Here is a 20199-nt window from a genome sequence, read left to right as displayed (position 1 = left end):
CGCCTCAACAAAGACACGCCAGCGTTAAAACACACTTCTTAAAGGCTTGATATGTGAACAGTGAACAGAAAACATGCTATATAAAATAATTTGAGAGCAATTGAATTTGCAAACAATTTACAATTTACAGCCAAAAATGTGAAGTTTGTTTTCCTGAAGGATCTAAATAATCCCACCACTGAGAGTCACACAATAACAAAAACTAACAAGCTGATCAGTCCTGTGTTCTGCAACGTAACATAACAGCTTTTGTCAATGGAGTCTGGTGGCTTTGAACAGAGCGACGTAACGGCTGTTTCTGGTTCTTGCTCTGCAGGACTCTGTCCTGTAATGTTGTCAGACACTCATATAACAACCTGAGCCTCAGTGGCTGAAACAAGCAGGTTTAGTGGACTACACTGCAGCAGCTGTTCAGTGGTTGGTATATCGTTCTCTCCACCCAAAAGTTTCACATTAATTATTGAAAACTTCTTGACTTTTAAATGCAGAACTGGAGTCAGGATGCTATTGTTATGCTATGTTACAGCTAGCTCACTGATTAACATGCTGTAGAGTGCCCTGGCATCACTTCCTGTTTAGCCACTGTTAGCTAGCTGCTAGCTAATCTTCACTGTTTCAGGTGTATTCTCTGCTGTCTAAACATGTCTGCACCATTCAGACCTCTCTGATACGTGAACCAGGCGGTGGACTCGCCTCATTCAGTCAGGTTGGTGATGTGTAACTCATGGTGGAGGAGTGCTTGTGGGAAATAGTGATGATGGATCCCTGAGGCTCATCTCTTCTTCTACATTTTCATTTTAAACTCATCTCTTCTCCGTCCACTCTCCTCCAGAGTCTTCAGCCCCTAAAACAGAGACTCTCAGAAACGCTGCTGGACCCGTTTTAGTCTAAAACTCCAGGGTTGTGTTGTAGTCTGGACGGACACAAACAGAGACCTTTGGAAACGATGATGTAGACACCCACGGTGGCTCCTGATTGGCTCTTATCAGCCTCAACTACTATGAATTAAAGTGTTGCTGACCTTGTTGTCTTTGCAGCAGCTGTTGTTCAGTTCAGTTCTGGATTTTAACTCTACAACTGTCTTTGCTGTTCCTCCTTCAGAGGATTTACTGGAACTAACCAACTGTTCACCAAGGAAAAGTTCAGGTGTGTAGCAATTTGTGTCTGAATTTTTATCAACAAAGTGTCAAAATGATTTTCACTTTTAACACCTTTACACCATTTCTCCCTCCCAGTATGTGTCCTATCAAAGTAATGTAACTTACTGACGTTTCAGAACCACTCATTCATTCTGTTGGTGTCCTGTAGAAATGTCACCACTTCACCACGTCTCCTGGTTCATCACTAATGAAAACACACAGCTGAATGAAGTCAGTGATGTCATTAGACCTCACACCTGTCGCCTGTCTGACCCTTGTCGTCCACAGATATGCCAACAGAGGCCATTCCTGCTCGGCCAAAAATCAATGTTAAATTCTACATATCTGAAACTGACCTCTCTGTAAGGACCTGTTCCTCAGTAACTGTTACAGACTGCAGTTTATCTTGTAATTTTTTGGGGGCTTTTTATGCCTTTATTATAGACAAGTGGAGACTGACAGGAAAGGGGGTAGAGAGAGGGGAATGACATGCAGGAAAGAGTCGGACCGGTGGGGAGTCGAACCAGCGACTGCCTGCCAAGAGCGTCTTATGCTCAACATGGTACGCGCCCTAACCACTCAACTACCAGGCCGCCCCAGTTTAGCTTGTAATTTAACGATGTGATCCTGTTACATGTGACTAGTTTTTCCCGCCCTCACCCCCCTCACTGGAGAGGACATTACACAGGACACACTGTTTCAAATTAAAAGCCTCAGACAATGCGCGGCGGCATTGTGATGTCATCATTCATGTGACACAGATTGGAGCCCCCCCCCCCAATCTGCTCTGCTGAACTGGAGTGTGAAATATGAGCAGCCGCTGCTTTCTAACACACCTGCTGTTTAAACCGTCTGTCCCTCCAAACCCTGACCAGCTCCTCCACACCCTCCGCCGCCTCCTCCTCCCTCTCTGTGTCCTGTTGTCGCCGCCCTTTCATCTTCTTCATGCACATAGTCTTATCTCCTTGGCTCCGGCCGACACCTCCCTCCGCTCTACTCTTATCAGCTCACAGTCGACTTTCCGATGTTTCAAGACTCCCCCTGAGGTTTTAATTCAAGTCAGATTTGATTTTTGGTTTTAAAAACCAAGAGCGGCCTTTAAATCCAGGCTTTAAAACACTTGATTATTCCAGTGTGTAACAGGACTGAGTTCACCCCTGTGCAACATCAATGAAATGTTCAAAGGTTCAAAATTCTGCCATTTTACAATAAATGTTTTATTTTGAAGTTGAAGTGTAGGGTAGTGATTTCAAGTTAAGACTGACTGCATGAATGAGGACCTAAAAGGAACAGAAAGGTCAGAGGTCAGGGATTAAAAAATAGCTAATTATATACACTCACTGGCCACTTTATTGAGTACACCTCACTAGTACCATGTTGGACCCCTTTTGCCTTCAGAACTGCCTTAATTCTTCGAGGCACAGATTCAACAAGGTGCTGGAAACACTCCTCAGAGATTTTGGTCCATATTGACATGACAGCATCACACAGTTGCTGCAGATTTGTTGGCTGCACATCCATGATGTGAATCTCCCGTTCTGAGATCTGGTGACTGTGGAGGCCATTTGAGGACAGTGAACTCATTGTCATGTTGAAGAAACCAGTTTGAGATGATCTGAGCTTTGTGACATGGTGCGTTATCCTGCTGGAAGCAGCATCAGAAGATGGTACACTGTGGTCATAAAGGGATGGACATGGTCAGCAACAATACTCAGGTAGGCTGTGGCATTTAAACGATGTTCAGTTGGTCCTAAGGGGCCCAAAGTGTGCCAAGAAAATCTCCCCCACACCATTACACCACCACCACCAGCCTGAACTGTTGATACAAGGCAGGATGGATCCATGCTTTCATGTTGTTGACACCAAATTCGGACCCTACATCTGAATGTCACAGCAGAAATCGAGACTCATCAGACCAGGCAACGTTTTTCCAGTCTTCTATTGTCCAGTTTTGTTGATCCTGTGTGAACTGTAGCCTCAGTTTCCTGTTCTTAGCTGACAGGAGTGGCCCCTGGTGTGGTCTTCTGCTGCTGTAGCTCATCGGCTTCAAGGTTCAACGTGTTGTAGGTTCAGAGATGCTTGTCTTGGTTGTAACGAGTGGTTATTTGAGTTACTGTTGCCTTCCTATCAGCTCGAAGCAGTCTGGCCATTCTCCTCTGACCTCTGGCATCAACAAGTCATTTTCTCCCTGTGAACTGCTGCTCACTGGATATTTTCTCTTTTTCAGACCAGTCTCTGTAAACCCTAGAGATGGTTGAGCAGGAAAATCCCAGTAGATCAGCAGTTTCTGAAATACTCAGACCAGCCCGTCTGGCACCAACAACCATGCCACGTTCACAGTCACTTAAATCACCTTTTATTCCCTGTTGTGATGCTTGGTTTGAACTTCAGCAGGTCGTCTCATCTTATCTTTAGATAGAAAATAATTATTATTTGAATATATGTGCAGCTTTACTGAAATAGTTGTCAGCACAGCCTCTGAGACATCATTGGAAATCATCCAGGAAATGACATGGGGCCCCTTTAGGGAGGTCTCCTACTGATGTGTCAATGCAAATCGCCTATTAATTGTTTAAGGGGGAAGAGCCACATTTTGAGACTTTCTTTTGGGCCCTCTAACAGTGTGGGACCCCAAGCAGTTGCCTGCCTCACCTGTTCACAAGCTGGAACTGGTTGATGGAAAAGTACAGTGATTTATTTGTAGAGATATTGTGAGCACAAAGTTTCACATAGGCTAATATATACATGGTGAAGGAATTTAATCAAAGGTATTAAGTGTATATTAACATGATTAGTGAAAGAATCCTTCACCAAAAACGTGTTTTGTGACATTACAGTGACCTTGACCTTTGACCTTTGACCACCAAATTCTAATCATTTCATCCTTGAGTCCAAGCTAACATTTTTGTTAAACCTGAAGAGATTCCCTGCAGCTGCTCCAGAGATATCACCTTCTCCAGAATGAACACTCACAAACACACAGTGGGTTGAGTTTGTGCAGGAGCACAGAAGCTGCAGAGGCCGAACCGATCTTTTCAAGGTCTCACATTTCATTTGGCCTTTTTCCCGCTCCTACATTAAGTTCATGTCACCCTCCTCTTCGGCCTTCACCCACACAATCCACACAGACGAACCTTCGGTCTCCGCTGTCTTGGCTCTGTGGCTAGTTGAGTGTAATAATGGCCCCAGGTTCATCCATGCGGTTCATTGTCTGCTGTGGGGGCCACAGATTCTGACCCCCATCTGACTGCCCTGGAGTTCAGCCTTCATCCCAGATACAGCCTATGATTCACCCTCCTCTTCCTCCTGATATCCCACTTTCTCAACATCTCTGATTCTCACTTACACAACTTTTACCTTTCACCTCCATCTCACTGAGCTTCCTCTTACTCCTTCACACTCACTCATTTCTCATTCTGCTCTATTTCACTCCTTCGGTTTCTCCACCCATTTGCTGTCTTGTTTGGCCTCTCACCCATTTCCATCTCCATCTCTCCCGTCCAGCTCCTCTCTCTCCTCTCTGCTCTCTCTGCTCGTTCCCTGTGAATGTAATAATGTTAATGTGATCTGCGGTGCGTCCATAAAACACACTCTAATCTCCCCGGCTGTCTGTGGGCATGTGGCTGAACCTGTTCAGCTATTTCTGGCTCCTCTATTTCTCATGGTTATAGTGACTGTATTCTCCCTGAACAGCTCACTCTCTGCTGCAGCACTGTTGCTTTGTACAACAGCAGAGTTGTGGGGGTCGGTGATGTGCTTAGCTCACAACTACTAACAAAGTGTGTTCATGTTTAACACAAAGTCCAGACCTGTGCAGCGCCGCCCACCTCTGCAATTTGTTTGACTGGTGCTGTGCTCACTGAGGCATCATCAACCAATCACAGCTTTGTAGGCCGGATTGAGAAAAACTGCATCAGAGAAATGGTCCCAAAAAAGGCGACAAGCGTAGATAAGCTGGATGCAGCTGCAGCAGGTCGGTGTGTCTGTGCATCAGGAGGGAAACACTGCAGAAGAGACAGACTTCAGCACCAGACCTTCTCCTTTTCCTGCTGTGACACCTGGTTGTGCATATGGCTGACGTTACGCTCCAACAGCTGACTGACTGTCTAAAACTGGTGCATGTGTAGCCTCAGCAGCAGCGACAACCATAGACTGTATATAGTGTATGTACTTTAGTATATAGTGTATAGCAGTGGTTGCCAACCTTTTCCAACTTGGGCCCACCCGAAAACCTCAAAAACACTGGTGGCCTACCTCCGACCTTGTAACAACACGAAAAATACCAAATAATGGTAATACAGTGCTAGGCCTTAATACTGGAAAAAAAATCTCTGTTTTTAACTTCTTAAAACTAAGATTAAAAAACATTATTTATATTTTTCTTTTACTTTTTTTTGTACATCTTGTCACCAAAATTGTTGTTTTGCAAATGATTTGTTGGCCCACTTGCCATACCCTCACAGCCCACCAGTGGGCCCTGGCCCACAGGTTGGGAACCACTGGTATATAGTATATAGCAGTGGTTGACAACCCGTGGTTAATTTCTGACTGGAGAAGGAGCAGAACGTCCACAGAGGCTGTGCTGTTGTATGATATTACCTTAAAGGTACACTACGCAGGATTCGTCGGTAACTGTTTGTAAACACACCAGTTCAAAGACGCCCCCCTGGCTCAACGACAAAGAGAGAGAGCAGCGGTGGTAGAGGGTGAATGCAGAAAGGGATGTCGTTGGTAAATAACAGAAATATTTGCTGATTATTTCATGGCGGTTACTTTTTAAAGCCCAAATTAACGCCCACACCTCCGCACATTCTGAGCTTGGCCCCCCACATCAGTCAACAGACCTGCAGCTCTTTATACATCCATGACAACCCGGTCACTACCTGTTTGTACAGCCCCGTCCTCTTATATTCAACACCTGCAGAGATGAGATTCATCTCAGCGGGGTGATTGTGGACGCTGGCCGGCCTGGTCAGGTGACCGATCGATGAGCGCACGCTCACATTTCTGACACACTGGAGCAGATTTTCAGCTGTATTTGGAGACACAGTTACAGGCTCACCTGGCTGAGCTGTACAGGGCTGTTTGTTCTGCTCTTGGAGAAATGTGATTACACAATGCAGATTCAGAAAGGCTGATACACACACACACACACGCACACACACACACACACACACACACAAACACAGGTGCATGCATGACTGGCGTGTACATCACTAGCTAGCCGCAGCACCTGCACAGTACCAGTGTAGCCTGTCTCTAAATATGCATGGGCACTACAGTGAATGCTTCTTCAGTTGAACCACCAGCGCTCACTCTTGATCCCATTTAACACAGCACTGTTACTTCCTGTCTGTTCATCCCGACTGAAACCAAGGCAGGGCCTGGATATCAGCATGCAACTTGCATCAGAGCTCTCCTGCCCTGAGGCGAGGCACTTAACCTGCACTGACCCTCTAAAGCCTCAGCTAGATGAGGAGGGAGGCATCTGACAGGACGATAAATCACAGCATTAATAACAGCATCAGAATGTGGGACAGACCTGCATGTGACAAGCGGCTCAGGCCTCAGGATTCTCACACTGGATCCCGGTCCTCCTCAGGCCCATGAGACAGGGACTCTAACTTATTTCCTTTTGTCAATTAATTCAAGCCACTGCTTAGAATGAACAAACAATAGATATTTCTCAGTCTGTGCTCTTGTCATTTTCAAGTTACATTTGTGGGATTGTTTTCTATCGCTCATTTCCACATCCGTTTGTGCAGCTCCTGCTGCTGAGAAGGTCTCCTCTCTCACTCTCAGAGGTGGTGGGAGAGGGGGCGGGGGGTAGTTTGACCACAGGTCTCCCCACTGGAGCAGGGGAATCTATCAAATAGTTCACTTCTACCTCTGTACAGTATCAGTATCAACCATGCAGTTGCTGGGCAGATTTCATATGATGATGTAACTGATGACTTTGCATGAAGGAAAGTAAGTAAGTAAGGTCAGGCTTCAGATGCAGTTGTGTAATTTAAAATGTGTGTCTTGCTTGAAGTGTGCAGTCGTGTAATAATCAGGTTTTCTTGGTCTTTATCTTCCCCTCAAAACAAAGTGAAGTTTAGCTCTTTCTGATTCACTCAGCTGACCTGCAGCTGCAGTGTAACACAGAGGTAGGTGCACTTGTGCGTAGGAATACAGTAGTTCAGCAGTTGAGAAAATGTAGTACCAAAGGAAATTGCTGTTTGTTCTGTGTTAAGAATTTTAGTCAAACGATATTATTAAATTCTTATTTTAATGTAACGTTTTAGAAGATTCTCCTTCTCCTTCTTTATCTGCCTCTTCTTTTCTTTCTTCCTCTTCTTCTTCTCCTCCTCTACATCCATGTCAGGGTCATACCTTAATCAGAACAGTGTGTCACATTAGCTTCTTGGCTACATGTACCAGATGGATGGTGATGTCATCATCGTGAGACGTGACTGCTAACTGAGTGCAGTGACAGATGTGTTGGAGGACGCCGTCCTGAGACAAGTCTCTACAGTGATTTTCATGGTGCTGTGTGGCAGTGAGATCTGAAACAGACCAGTGTACTGTTGGATGCTGCCGTGCCCTCTGACCTCTGATGTCACAACCACATAAATAATTCATACACCATCTTAAATCAGCAGGGCCATGGCGTGTTAATTATTCTGCCACACTCAGCCTGTTATCTTCTCCTCTCACACTACACTAACCCCATTTAATAGTCTTCATTGGTGAAGGTGACACAACACACACGCAGGCACGCACACACACATACACAAGCTCATGAATGTTGAAGAACAGATGAAGCAGAGGAGCATATGTGTGCCAACAGCTAAATGATGCGATCACGGACACATTATGTACACTCACATGTGCAGCTCAGCTCGCACATCACAGTGGGACAATGGCAGCACACAGAACATCAACACTTTCCTGTACGTCCACATCAGCTGATCCAGAGCCAGACTTATCACCAATCTAACAACAAAAGTAAAGACGACGAGCTGGTTCTGAATTCAACCCTGAGACTATAAATAAGCAGTTTACAGTTAGATGATTCCAACATGTGACATGTCATGGCCTCCTGCTAACATGTTAGCAAACAGTTGTCTTTTTAAACATCCAGCAGACACCCAGCAACATGATGGTGTCTGTCTCCACCTGGTGAATCTCAGTCCAGTGTTCTGTGTTTGGTGTCCACCAGGTCCTGAGGGAAATATCTGGCTCTTTAGCTGCTAAAGGCTCCTCCATGTTCACCCACTGCTCTCTGACTGAAAGTGGCGAGAATGTCAAAGTGACCAGAAGTCATTCATTTTCCATGTTTGCCAGTGTCTCCTGGCTGCGAGCAATAGTATGCCTGTCCAGGAAAGTCCAGGAAATTATGGTAATCAGCTATGACACACTTTGGCGGCAACTGATCAGAATGTAGAAGTACTTCTCTCTAGAGAACAGGACAGAACACAGCTGTGTGAACTTCCCATCAAACATTTGTTTCACAGCAGAGTAGAAACTGTAGTGGCAGATTTCTCCATCCCTCATGATGTGTCCCTGTTTAAGACTGTCCTGTAAGAAAACCAGCCCACAGGTCGTCTGTCAGCAGGTTATTATGAGCCATAGTTAGGTTTTGTTGCTAGGCAACATCTAGTGGTCGTAGTGATGATGACAGGAGCAAAGGGAAAAGTGCGGTGACGTAGTTTATAGAGCGACAAAGTCCACGTCAGGAGGAGGTTGGGGTGGATGGATGAATATGACACAGGAGAGCGGTGTTCGATTCCCATGTGAAAGTAGCAGTTTATGTTGTTACTATTATCGATGACCATTGTTGTTATTATTGTAACCATGACAACAAAGATTGTCTAACGCTGAGGAAGTACTTATTTTAACCCAAATCACCATCTTTTCAAAACATGACCATTATTATGGTAATCGTGGTGACGAAGGTAGATACACTGCTTTCAGTACTGTCCACATGTTTGTTACTGTAACCATGACAACTAAAATGACCTCTTTACTTGTAAAGGTTTAGTTACATCAATGTTTCTAAGGAAAGCTGAGGAGAAAAACAGATGTCTCTTCTTCTCACTCCTGCTCTATTCTCTCCCACCCCCACACACACAGCTGACCTTTCCCTCGCCGGGTTGGTCTCAGGTAGGAGGTGGAGGCGTAATGATGGAGAGACATTGGGAGTTCAGTCTTAATTAAAAGACACTAATGCATGCGGCTACCTGCTGGATTCAGCCACAGCTCCAGGCCTCCACATCAAATCACTTTTAAATCCTGGATTAATGCTGCCTCCAATTTAACAGCCTGAGAAACACAATACAACATCACCAACATCCACATACCCACAGGACACAGTCACTGCTCCGGTACACTGTGCTACCTTTCAGCCTCTGTGGCACAAATCTCCCACTGAAAAACAGCACAGTAAAAAAAAAAGAACATTTGGATCCTTAAATGGAAGCAGTGGTTCCAAGAGCTCTGACAAACTGCAATCATACAGTTGTCAAAGCCTGATTTCCTGCACAGCCTCACAGCAGGGAGCAATAACAAGCCAGCGGCTCCATCAGTGATACATTTCATTTGTTGTTTACTGAGGACTGACTGACACTCTGACCTTTGTGTTCTACTGGAGAGAAAAGTGAACGTGTTCACTGAGGTGCTTCTTCATTATCTGGTCACTGTCTGTAACATGCATGTCGACAGGACCTTCTGCAGGCAAAAAGGCCTGAGCATAATTATTGTTAGCTCGTTATGTGTAGTTCACATCACTGTCCAGTGAGCTGAAGACTGAGAAGAAGATCCTGGTAGTTACTTTATTAAATATGTGTTCATAGGAAAGATGTAGCTACAACATTGTCCACTTTTCTGGAGTTACTATTTATTTTTATTCTGCATTATTTATTTTTATTCTGCGTATTAGTTTTATTGTTATGGTCCATATTTCAACTTCTTCTGTTTTATTTGAAGTGTTGAAATCCATCAGAAGATATATTTGTGGTCTTAAAAACCAAAAAACAGCTCTAGTAACAACAGGTCAGTGAAACAATCAGAAGAAAGCCTCTCTTCTGATTGGCTGACTGTTTTCTGAGTGACCCAATAAAAACATTGCAGATTTCAGGTAAACACTCAGAGAAACCAAATCCTGCCAGGATGGATGGTGGGTCCAGGTGGGCGGGGCTTGGAGCATGGCTGAGAGCAGTGACTGCTTTGTTCTGACATCACAAAGTCCTAACAGCTGGTTTTAAGGCTCAATGTCTGAATACAGGCTGTGTGCATTTCTCTGTGGACTGAGGCTTTGATACTTTCACAGTATTAATATAGAACCTAGACCTGCTTTATAATCAAAAACACAGAGTTTAATAATGCTGGTGTCACTACTAGCAGAGGTTCTTTCACCAGATATTTTTGGTGGAAAACAAAGAATCAGTGAATATTTTACTGATACATTCAGTATCAACTGTTTTATGATTTTCTCAATACATTCATTAATACGATGCCCTCATTATGTAATGTGGAGGTTTACATTTCATTCAAAACATATCTGCTGGTTTAAATGAGTTGTATATAAATGTTCTTTTCTAGGAGACAGGGTTAATATTACTCCCCCACCCATCCCCCCTCCCCTGCATCCCTGCAAAACCAATTACTGTCAACCCCTAATTCTCAATGCATAATGTTCAGCGTCAACTTCTCTTATTTTATTCCAACCTAATTCAAATCAAGTCATTGACATTGCTGTGTTTGCTGTTCCCTCACGCGATGTGGATGTAGCACAGTCACCCTGTTATCCAAGGATGGAAGAGATGCTGGCTGTTCATCAGGATTAGGAGACAGGAGGACAGAGTGTCCCCAGAGCCTGGGAGCGGAGAGGACTCAGCTGGAGTCAGTGGGAGTGTAATGGAAGTGCAGAGAGCTTTCTCCTGCCTCATTCAAAACCTCCACACAAAACCATTTACTAAGTAGATAAGAGACATAAATCTCCTGCAGCCCCAATCTCACTCAGCTCGCTTTCTTTATTTCAGCCTGGTATAACAAACATCACTCCTCTCCTCTCCTCTGCTTCTCCTCTTTGTCTCTGTGTCCCCCCATAAGCATTATCTACCTGCATACCTGCAAGTCTCTGACAGATTGTGGCACAGACACAGCCATTTATTACTGCACACACCACTGTGGGATAATCCTGTGGCAGGGAGGCCATTCACACCCTGAGAACCAGCAGCAGCAACAGCAGCAGCAGCAGCAGCAGCAGCAGCAGCAGCAGCAGCAGCACTGTGGCATGACGACACATCTGACTCTCTCTGGCTGTTGCTGTTGTCATGTGTCTTAATCTTCTTGTGTTCTATTCTGTTACTGAGGGCAGTGTCATGCTGCCACCTAGTGTTACAAGCACAGTCTCTTCTGGATTTACAGGTACTGGGTTCATCAGTAAGAGAAGAAGAAAATTCACGATAACATTTATTCTATAATTCTGAGAAATTTTAGCAGCTAAAAGTTTTTTTTTTTGATGAGCTTAACAAATTGAATTCTGTATATTGTCACCTTCTTTCTTCTTGTAACTTTTTTTTTTAGCCAACAAATACCCGTGTCTACTTCATTTAACCTGGTTGTGAATGCCGATTAAACCCTTCATCATTGCCGACAAAAGCCCAATGTTAGCGGCTCTCAGCAGGTTTTTTGACCGGTGGAAAATGGGCTAAGTTAGCTCCGTGTATAGTTTATTTCGATGCCGGCATCGAAATAGAAAGGTTCCAGGGCATTGGATAATTTAGAGCAATTTGTAATGTGGAAATACAGTGCATCCAGAAAATATTCACAGCGCTTCATTATTTCCACATTCCACATCCTTCAGATGTTTCTACAACTTGATCGGAGTCCACCTGTGGTAAATTCAGTTGATTGGACATGATTTGGAAAGGCACACACCTGTCTATATAAGGTCCCATAGTTGACAGTGCATGTCAGAGCACAAACCAAGCCATGAAGTCCAAGTAACTGTCTGTAGGCCTCTGAGACAGGATTGTATCGAGGCACAGATCTGGGGAAGGGTACAGAAACATTTCTGCAGCATTGAAGGTCCCAATGAGCACAGTGGCCTCCATCATCTGTAAATGGAAGAAGTGTGGAACCACCAGGACTCTTCCTAGAGCTGGCCGCCTGGCCAATCTGAGCGATCAGGCCAGAAGGACCTTAGTCAGGGAGGTGACCAAGACCCCGATGGTCACTCTGACAGTACTCCAGTGTTGCTCTGTGGAGAGAGGAGAACCTTCCAGAAGGACAACCATTTCTCCAGCCCTCCATCAGGCCTGTATGGTAGAGTGGCAGGATGCAAGCCACTCCTCAGTAAAAGGCACATGACAGCCCACCTGGAGTTTGCCAAAAGGCACCTGAAGGACTCTCAGACCATGAGAAACGAAATTCTCTGGTTTGATGAAACAAAGATTGAACTCTTTGGCCTGAATGCCAAGCATCGTGTCTGGAGGAAACCAGGCACCGCTCATCACCTGACCAATACCATCCCTACAGTGAAGCATGGTGGTAGCAGCATCATGCTGTGGGGATGTTTTTCGGCAGCAGGAACTGGGAGACTAGTCGTGGTCGAGGGAAAGATGAATGCAGCAATGTACAGAGACATCCTTGATGACAACCTGCTCCAGAGATAGATAGATAGATAGATAGATAGATAGATAGATAGATAGATAGATAGATAGATGACTTTATTCATCCCCGAAGGGAAATTAGGTTGTTACAGCAGTCCGGTGTATTAGAATACAAAAATACAATAGAATGGAATACTGAGGTAGACAGAATAGAAATAAAAATACAGAATGTCAAGATATAAATACCATAAATAATAATATACTGTGAATATGCATATGTAAATAGAAAGTGCAAAAAGAAGGATATAAATATTGTATGATATGATATATAATATCAATACGGTTAGTATTTGGAGTGGAGTGTTGTGGTGATTCAGAATGCAAAGTGTGACAAGTCATCTTGTGTCATCTTGGCTCTGACAGAGGTAGATGAGTTGTACAGTCTGATTACAGTAAGTAGGAACGATTTCCTGTATTGTTCCTTAGAGCAGCAGGGTTGGATGAGTCTGTTGCTGAAGCTGCTCTTCAGCTTGTCCAGTGTTTTGTGGAGGGGGTGAGAGGGATTGTCCATGATTACCAGCAGTTTTGCCAGCATCCTTTCCTCCACCACCTCCTCCAGGGTGACAAGTTTAGAGCCAACAACAGACTCTGCCTTTTTGATGAGTTTGTTCAGTCTGTTGGCGTCCTTTGCCTTAATGCCCGCACCCCAGGACACTGCAGCAAAGAAGATGGTGCTCGCCACAACAGACTGATAGAACATCTGCAGCATCTTGTTGCAGACATGAAAAGACTTGAGCCTCCTCAGGAAGTAAAGCCGGCTCTGACCCTTCTTGTAGATGGCCTCTGTATTGGTGGACCAGTCCAGTTTATTGTCCAGTGTTACACCCAGGTACTTGTATGAGGCCACTAAATCCACATCCGTCCCACTGATCCAGACAGGAGAGGGCAGGGGCTTGTTCCTCCAGCGCTACTAAATCCACATCCGTCCCACTGATGCAGACAGGAGAGGGCAGGGGCTTGTTCCTCCAGCGCTCTGGACCTCGGACTGGGGCGAAGGTTCATCTACCAACAGGACAACGACCCTAACCACACAGCCAAGATAACAAAGGAGTGGCTTCGGGACAACTCTGAATGTCCTTGAGTGGCCCAGCCAGAGCCCAGACTCGAACCCAATTGAACATCTCTGGAGAGATCTGAAAATGGCTGTGCACTGACGCTCCCCATCCAACCTGATGGAGCTTGAGAGGTTCTGCAAAAAAGAATGGGAGAAACCGCCCAAACATAGGTGTACCAAGCTTGTAGGATCATACTCAAAAAGACTTGAGGCTGTAATTGCTGCCAAAGGTGCTTCAACAATGTATTGAGCAAAGGCTGTGAATACAGTGGTATGAAAAAGTTTAGGCACCCCTGACAATTTCCATTATTTTCATTTATAAATCATTGGGTGCTTGGATCAGCAATTTCATTTTGATCAGTCAAATAACTGATGGACACAGCATTATTTCAGTAGTGAAATGAGGTTTATTGGATTAACAGTGTTGTTAAAATGTTCAATATGCATCAAAACAAAATTAGATAGGTGTATAAATTTGGGCACTCCAACAGAAAAATCACATCAATATTTAGTCGAGCCTCCTTTTGCAAAAATAACAGCCTCTAGACGCTTCCTATAGCCTCTAATGAGTGTCTGGATTCTGGATGAAGGTATTTTGGACCATTCCTCCTTACAAAACATCTCCAGTTCACTTAGGTTTGGTGGTTGCTGAGCATGGACAGCGCGCTTCAAATCATCCCACAGATTTTCAATGATATTCAGGTCTGGGGACTGGGATGGCCATTCCAGAACATTGTACTTGTTCCTCTGCATGAATGCCTGAGTCGATTTTGAGCAGTGTTTTGGGTCGTTGTCTTGTTGAAATATCCAGCCCCAGCGTAACTTCAACTTTGTGACTGACTCTTGAACATTATTCTCAAGAATCTGCTGATATTGAGTGGAATCCATGCGACCCTCAACTTTAACAAGATTCCCAGTACCGGCACTGTCCACACAGCATGATGCAACCTCCACCAAATTTTACTGTGGGTAGCAAGTGTTTTTCTTGGAATGCTGTGTTCTTTCGCCGCCATGCATAACGCCCCTTGTTATGACCAAACAAACTCAATCTTTGTTTCATCAGTCCACAGGACCTTCTCACCATCCTTCGCCTTTGCCTCTCCGATATTTTTCATGGCCTGCCACTTCTGGCCTTAACAAGAACCGTGCCTGTGGTCTTCCATTTCCTCACTATGTTCCTCACAGTGGAAACTGACAGCTGAAATCTCTGAGATAGCTTTTTGTAGCCTTCCCCTAAACCATATTGTTGAACAATCTTTGTTTTCAGGTCATTTGAGAGTTGTTTTGAGGCCCCCATGTTGCCACTCTTCAGAGGAGAGTCAAAGAGAAGAACAACTTGCAATTGGCCACCTTAAATACCTTTTCTCATGATTTGATGCACCTGGCTATGAAGTTCAAGGCTTAATGATCTCACCAAACCAATCAGTTCTAAGTAGTTACAGGTCTTCAAATCAACATAATGACAAGGGTTCCCAAATTTTTGCACAGCCTATTTTTCACATCTGATTTAATTTCATACAACTTAATATTGCTACACTAAAAATCTTTGTCTGGAAAATACCCCAGGACTCAGCTTTTATTAGAAAATGAATTGCATGCCAATGTGATCATTTTCTGTGAAGACAGAGTAAATTATTATGCAGCCTCAAAGGGGTGCCTATACTTTTTCATACCACTGTACTTATGTACATGTTATATTTTAGTTTTTTATTTTTAATATATTTGCAAAAGTTTCAAGCAAACTTTTTTCACTTTGTTATTATGGGGTATTGTGTGTAGAATTTTGAGGTAAAAAAATGAATTTAATCCATTTTGGAAAAAGGCTGTAACCAAGTGGCAACCCACCGTGACGTCACCCATTGGTTTGCGAATTGCCGTTTTGAAGCCTCAAGTTTGCAATTTGGCCGCTGCCATCTTGATTTTTTGAAACCAGAGGAAACCATATTTGGAGAAGAGGGGTGGGGCTGACCTAAGAGCCAAGGTCACTATGCACACCCACCTAAACTGTCGACCTGACAACGGCATCAATCTTTCGGCTACGCAGCGCTGCTGAATCTGAAGTCATTTTCCATAAGTCGAGGTAAACTTTATTACGAAGTGTTAAAGTACTTTTAATAGTTAATAGTTAAAAGGGAGTGCTCTTGATTGACAAGCTGTCAATCATACGTTAGCCACGCCCCAATGCATATCCTACTTTATCGTCTATTTTAAATTAAATGGGACTATAATTTAAAAAATGAACATCATGTTGTATTGAAGAAGACTTGAAACTAGCGATTGAGACCATAAACTCGTTATGAAAACGTTTACTGGAGTCATAAATCAAGTGAGAAGTAGGGTCATTTTCTCATAGACTTCCATACAATCTGACTTCTTTTTGCAACCAGTGGAGTCGCCCCTGATGGTCATTCGATAGAATGCAGGTTTAAGGCACTTCCGCATTGGCTTAATTTTCCGGAGCCAGCGTCGACATCCATTTTTATATACAGTCTATGGCTGTAACATAACAAAATGACGAAAAAGTTAATCGCTGTGAATACTTTCTGGATGCACTGTATATACAACACATGTGGGTGTGTGTGGGTGTGTGTGTGTGTGTGTACAATCAATATAGCTGTTGGACGCAGCCATGTCAGTATAAATTTGTTAGACCGTGATGTTTTTCTGCTTTACAGAATCTTTAAAGAAATCACATATTTTTAGGTTCATCTTCTCAGATTAACCAGCAGCAACAAATATTATAATTCAACTCAGAGACCAAATTTTATTTTCTAGAAGTACAATTTTATCATAAATTAAAATGCTACAGACACAGAGCTACCAGTAAATTGCCAGTGAGCTGCAGAGATAACACTTTTCTACCGGGGCTACAGCACACACTGACCGGTGACCTCAGGAGCTGGGCAGCGAGCTGCTGACATGACCGCCGAGCTCACCCAGCAGGGTGGTCCTCACATCCCCGAAAACACCCAACCAAATTTCAAACAGGCGTTATCTGGATAAACTGACACAGATTCAGAAACTAGATGGTCACTGTCTCGCCTGACAAGATATCTGAACTTCATGAAGTGATATAAAAACAGTTCTAGGGTGAAAATTGTCACAGCTTTGGACCTGGCTCGGTTTCTCCGCCCTTGTCACTTTTTTGGCACGAAACGCATTCTGGGACACTTAAGCCTGGAGTATACTTGCTTTTAACAACATGTATGCATACGCATTGTGGCTGCCATGTGTATCCTGTGTTCGTTTGGTGCGTCGGTCGTGCACGTTGCCAAAAATTACACGACACGTATGCAAGATGCAACACTGAAATGAACGCTAGGGGCAGTCTTGCGAGTACAGTGACCGTAAAGTCAGAGGGTCAGATAAGGTCAACGAAATGGCGGCTACAATGGTGCCGCTGTCTCTTTTTCTGCCGCGATCGCAGCAAAAGCAAAATACAGACCTCTTCCAGTGTCGCCATGTTATTTATTTACATGAGTATGCAAGACTGGCGTTGTTTACCACTCTGGGTCTAATTTCTGTGGTCTGCCCCCAAGTGGAGACCTCCTGTATCACGCGTACTGGCCGCGTCATGCTGAAGCAAGTTTTCGTTCACAACGCAGCCATTGTGTGTGCGAACGCTTGGTCAAACAGCAAGTACATTCCAAGCCTTAGCTGTCCCAAGTCCACACAAGTCACATCCCAATGTGTCCTGAATGAAATTGGCAGATCAAACACTTCCGGATATTTGATCTGTACTTGGGTAGATGCAGACTTTGAATCGGAACAGTACTTGGGCTGTGACTGATGACGTTTCGCAAGTCCGCAAGAACACAAGTACAGAGGAGAACGCAGATTGAGAAGTGGCTTTGCTAACATTAGCATTCATCAGTAGATACATGACAAAATCTAATTCAGAAACTCTGAAGGTAACAGAAAGCCAGATAGGTAGCTACTGCTACATTTACAGCCTCTGCCCCTGTGCATCTTAAAGACAGAGCCACAGATGGAGTGAGGCAGGACGACGAGATTATCAACTAACGTCAAGGTTAAGAAACGCTACGATCCACATTAGGGGTGTCTGAAATCATATCATAAGATTCTTCCAGACATGAATATGGAAAATATTTACAATTACAAGTAAGAAAGATGTAAAAATGTTTCAATGTCCCCAACTATTGTTTTTACCTCTTCTGAGGGGGTCCAAGTCTGAACGAGGGAGGTCAGACCCCCCAATGCCCCCTGTAATTTGAACTCTGTTTATAAGCACATTCTTTTTTTGATTCCTTAATGAATTTTTTTTTTTTGTGTGTGTGTGTGTGTGTCTTGTTGCAAATAGACCAAATTAAACTAATGTATTTTTTGCTGGAAAATTTAAGTGCAAGAAAAGAAAAAGTGACATGTTGATGTCGCTGAAATCAAAATTAAATGTGTCATTTTATAAGAAAATGATGTCATAAACAAATCCATCATCATAGAAAACGTGCATCATTTGTCATTTAAAGGTCTCACAGCAGTGGAACATCTTGGCAATCCATCACTCAGACTATTAAACTGAAGTCTGGTCTGAACACTCAGTTACAGTTTCTAAAACCTTTTCTCATGGATCAGGCCTCAAATCATTTATAAATCAATCTCTTTATCCAACTCTTTGATGATAAACTGTTACTACAACACACGACAACATAAAACAAGGGCACTAACTCTGGTAATAAACATTTAAAATCTCCCTAGAGACCCTGAAGGACAACCAAGACTGTGCAACATTTTCTGACCAGTTCAGTCTCAGGTCCAGATATTTGTAAGACAACGCAAATCAAAAACCTTATTTTTGATGAGAACTGGTGATGCTTCCTTATTCATTCTCTCAATATATTTTTCTTAATATTCTGTAAAGGTTCAGGCAACACACATCACATCTCTACAAGTCTGCTGCTCAAGATCTATGAGTGCTAGTTATGGTGCCTGGCTGTGTAAAGAGTAAATAAAAAGGGAGATAAAACTTCCCTGGAGAGATCCAGGAGTCATCAGAAACTGTAACACACTGGACTCTGGAGATACAGTCTAAAGTCCAAGCAGTTAGGAAGCAGTGAAGGTTACATTCATCAGACTGCACCTGAGAAACCAGGAAGCCTTGGCTGTAATGGTGCTATTCCAAAACACTGGATTCATTTGAACAGATTACACATACATAAATCAAAGTCAAGGATTCCTTAAAAACAGTGACCAGAAAAAAGAGTCTAAAACACAGTGTATTTCAAACAGAGCCGGAGCTACTGTACCACTGAGCACACTGAGGTCATCTGTCTTCTCTACTCTTTTTTAATAAAGGTTTTAAAATTCTTTTCTTGACCTCATTGTCTGTCATACTGGAAGCAAATGGAAAAGTGGTCAAATGCTAAAAAAAAACATTGCATTTCAGTGACATTAAGAAGCTGTGAACTTCACAGATGAAAATTTAAATATTTTCCTGAACCAAGGTGAACATAGCCGGTAAACCTAATTAAAGTTTATCCCTGCCTGGTTGCAAATTCTCCATCTGGAACTTATATTATTATAACACTTTGATCACATGTCTGCGGACATTTGATTATACATGCTGGATGATAACATTGTTGAACTGTGTGCGTCTACTTGGTCTTCCCCATGTCTGGCAGCCGTCCTGTGTTTGGTTTCCTGCACCATCCAACATGCATCACACCATATTTTCACTCGACCACACACCTCTAACCTTCAGGGATGGTTTTATAGTCGTCCTGGTTATAAAATCCTGTTTGTGTTTCCATAGCAGTCCTACTGCTATCAGTACTGGCTCCTATGGAAGTCCTAATTTTAGAACATGCCTGAAAAAACATATTATCATATTATCAACAGCAGCTGTTTACTGTTTGGTTATTGACAGGATATTATCAGCAGCATGGCAGCTTAATGACTTCTCCTCTGAACAAAGACGTCCACAGACTTGAAAGCAACTGGAAACAGCTCTGTCATGTCAGTGGCACAATATCGCCACCATGAGATCAGATGGGAGTGCTGTCTCTGCAGGATGACTCACCTTCCAGCAGTGATGAAGCTGCTTTTCCTTTCAGCATCTATTAAGAGAGGCAGCTGAGGCTGAAACATCCTGACCTTTAGTCCCTTGTATGGATCAAACCCACAAAACATGGACATACTACATAACCCATAATGCAACACAACATCCTTCACAAGACAAATGCAGTCCAAGCTACTGCTGATATAAGACTTCAGCTGTCTGAGTGAAACAAGTTCATTTGGGATACTCCAGACTGCTGGGATATTAGTGAAACACATGATACAAGGGAGTCAAGCTGTAGATAAATGCAATACATTTCTGTTTTATCTG

General features: G+C 43.5%; 1 protein-coding gene across 5 annotated transcripts in view; it reads right to left on the bottom strand.

Moving 5' to 3' along the window:
* The window catches only part of gabbr1b (gamma-aminobutyric acid (GABA) B receptor, 1b), a 146272-nt gene that overhangs the window by 70258 nt on the left and 55815 nt on the right, over positions 1-20199 (bottom strand). The gene's annotated exons all lie outside the window — the stretch shown is intronic.

Source organism: Trachinotus anak, unplaced genomic scaffold (genome assembly GCF_046630095.1).
Source record: "Trachinotus anak isolate AG129_WGS33_773 ecotype Australia unplaced genomic scaffold, CSIRO_AGI_Tana_v1 ptg000016l, whole genome shotgun sequence".
NCBI lineage: Eukaryota > Metazoa > Chordata > Actinopteri > Carangiformes > Carangidae > Trachinotus > Trachinotus anak.
This window is presented reverse-complemented; position numbering and strand designations above follow the sequence as displayed.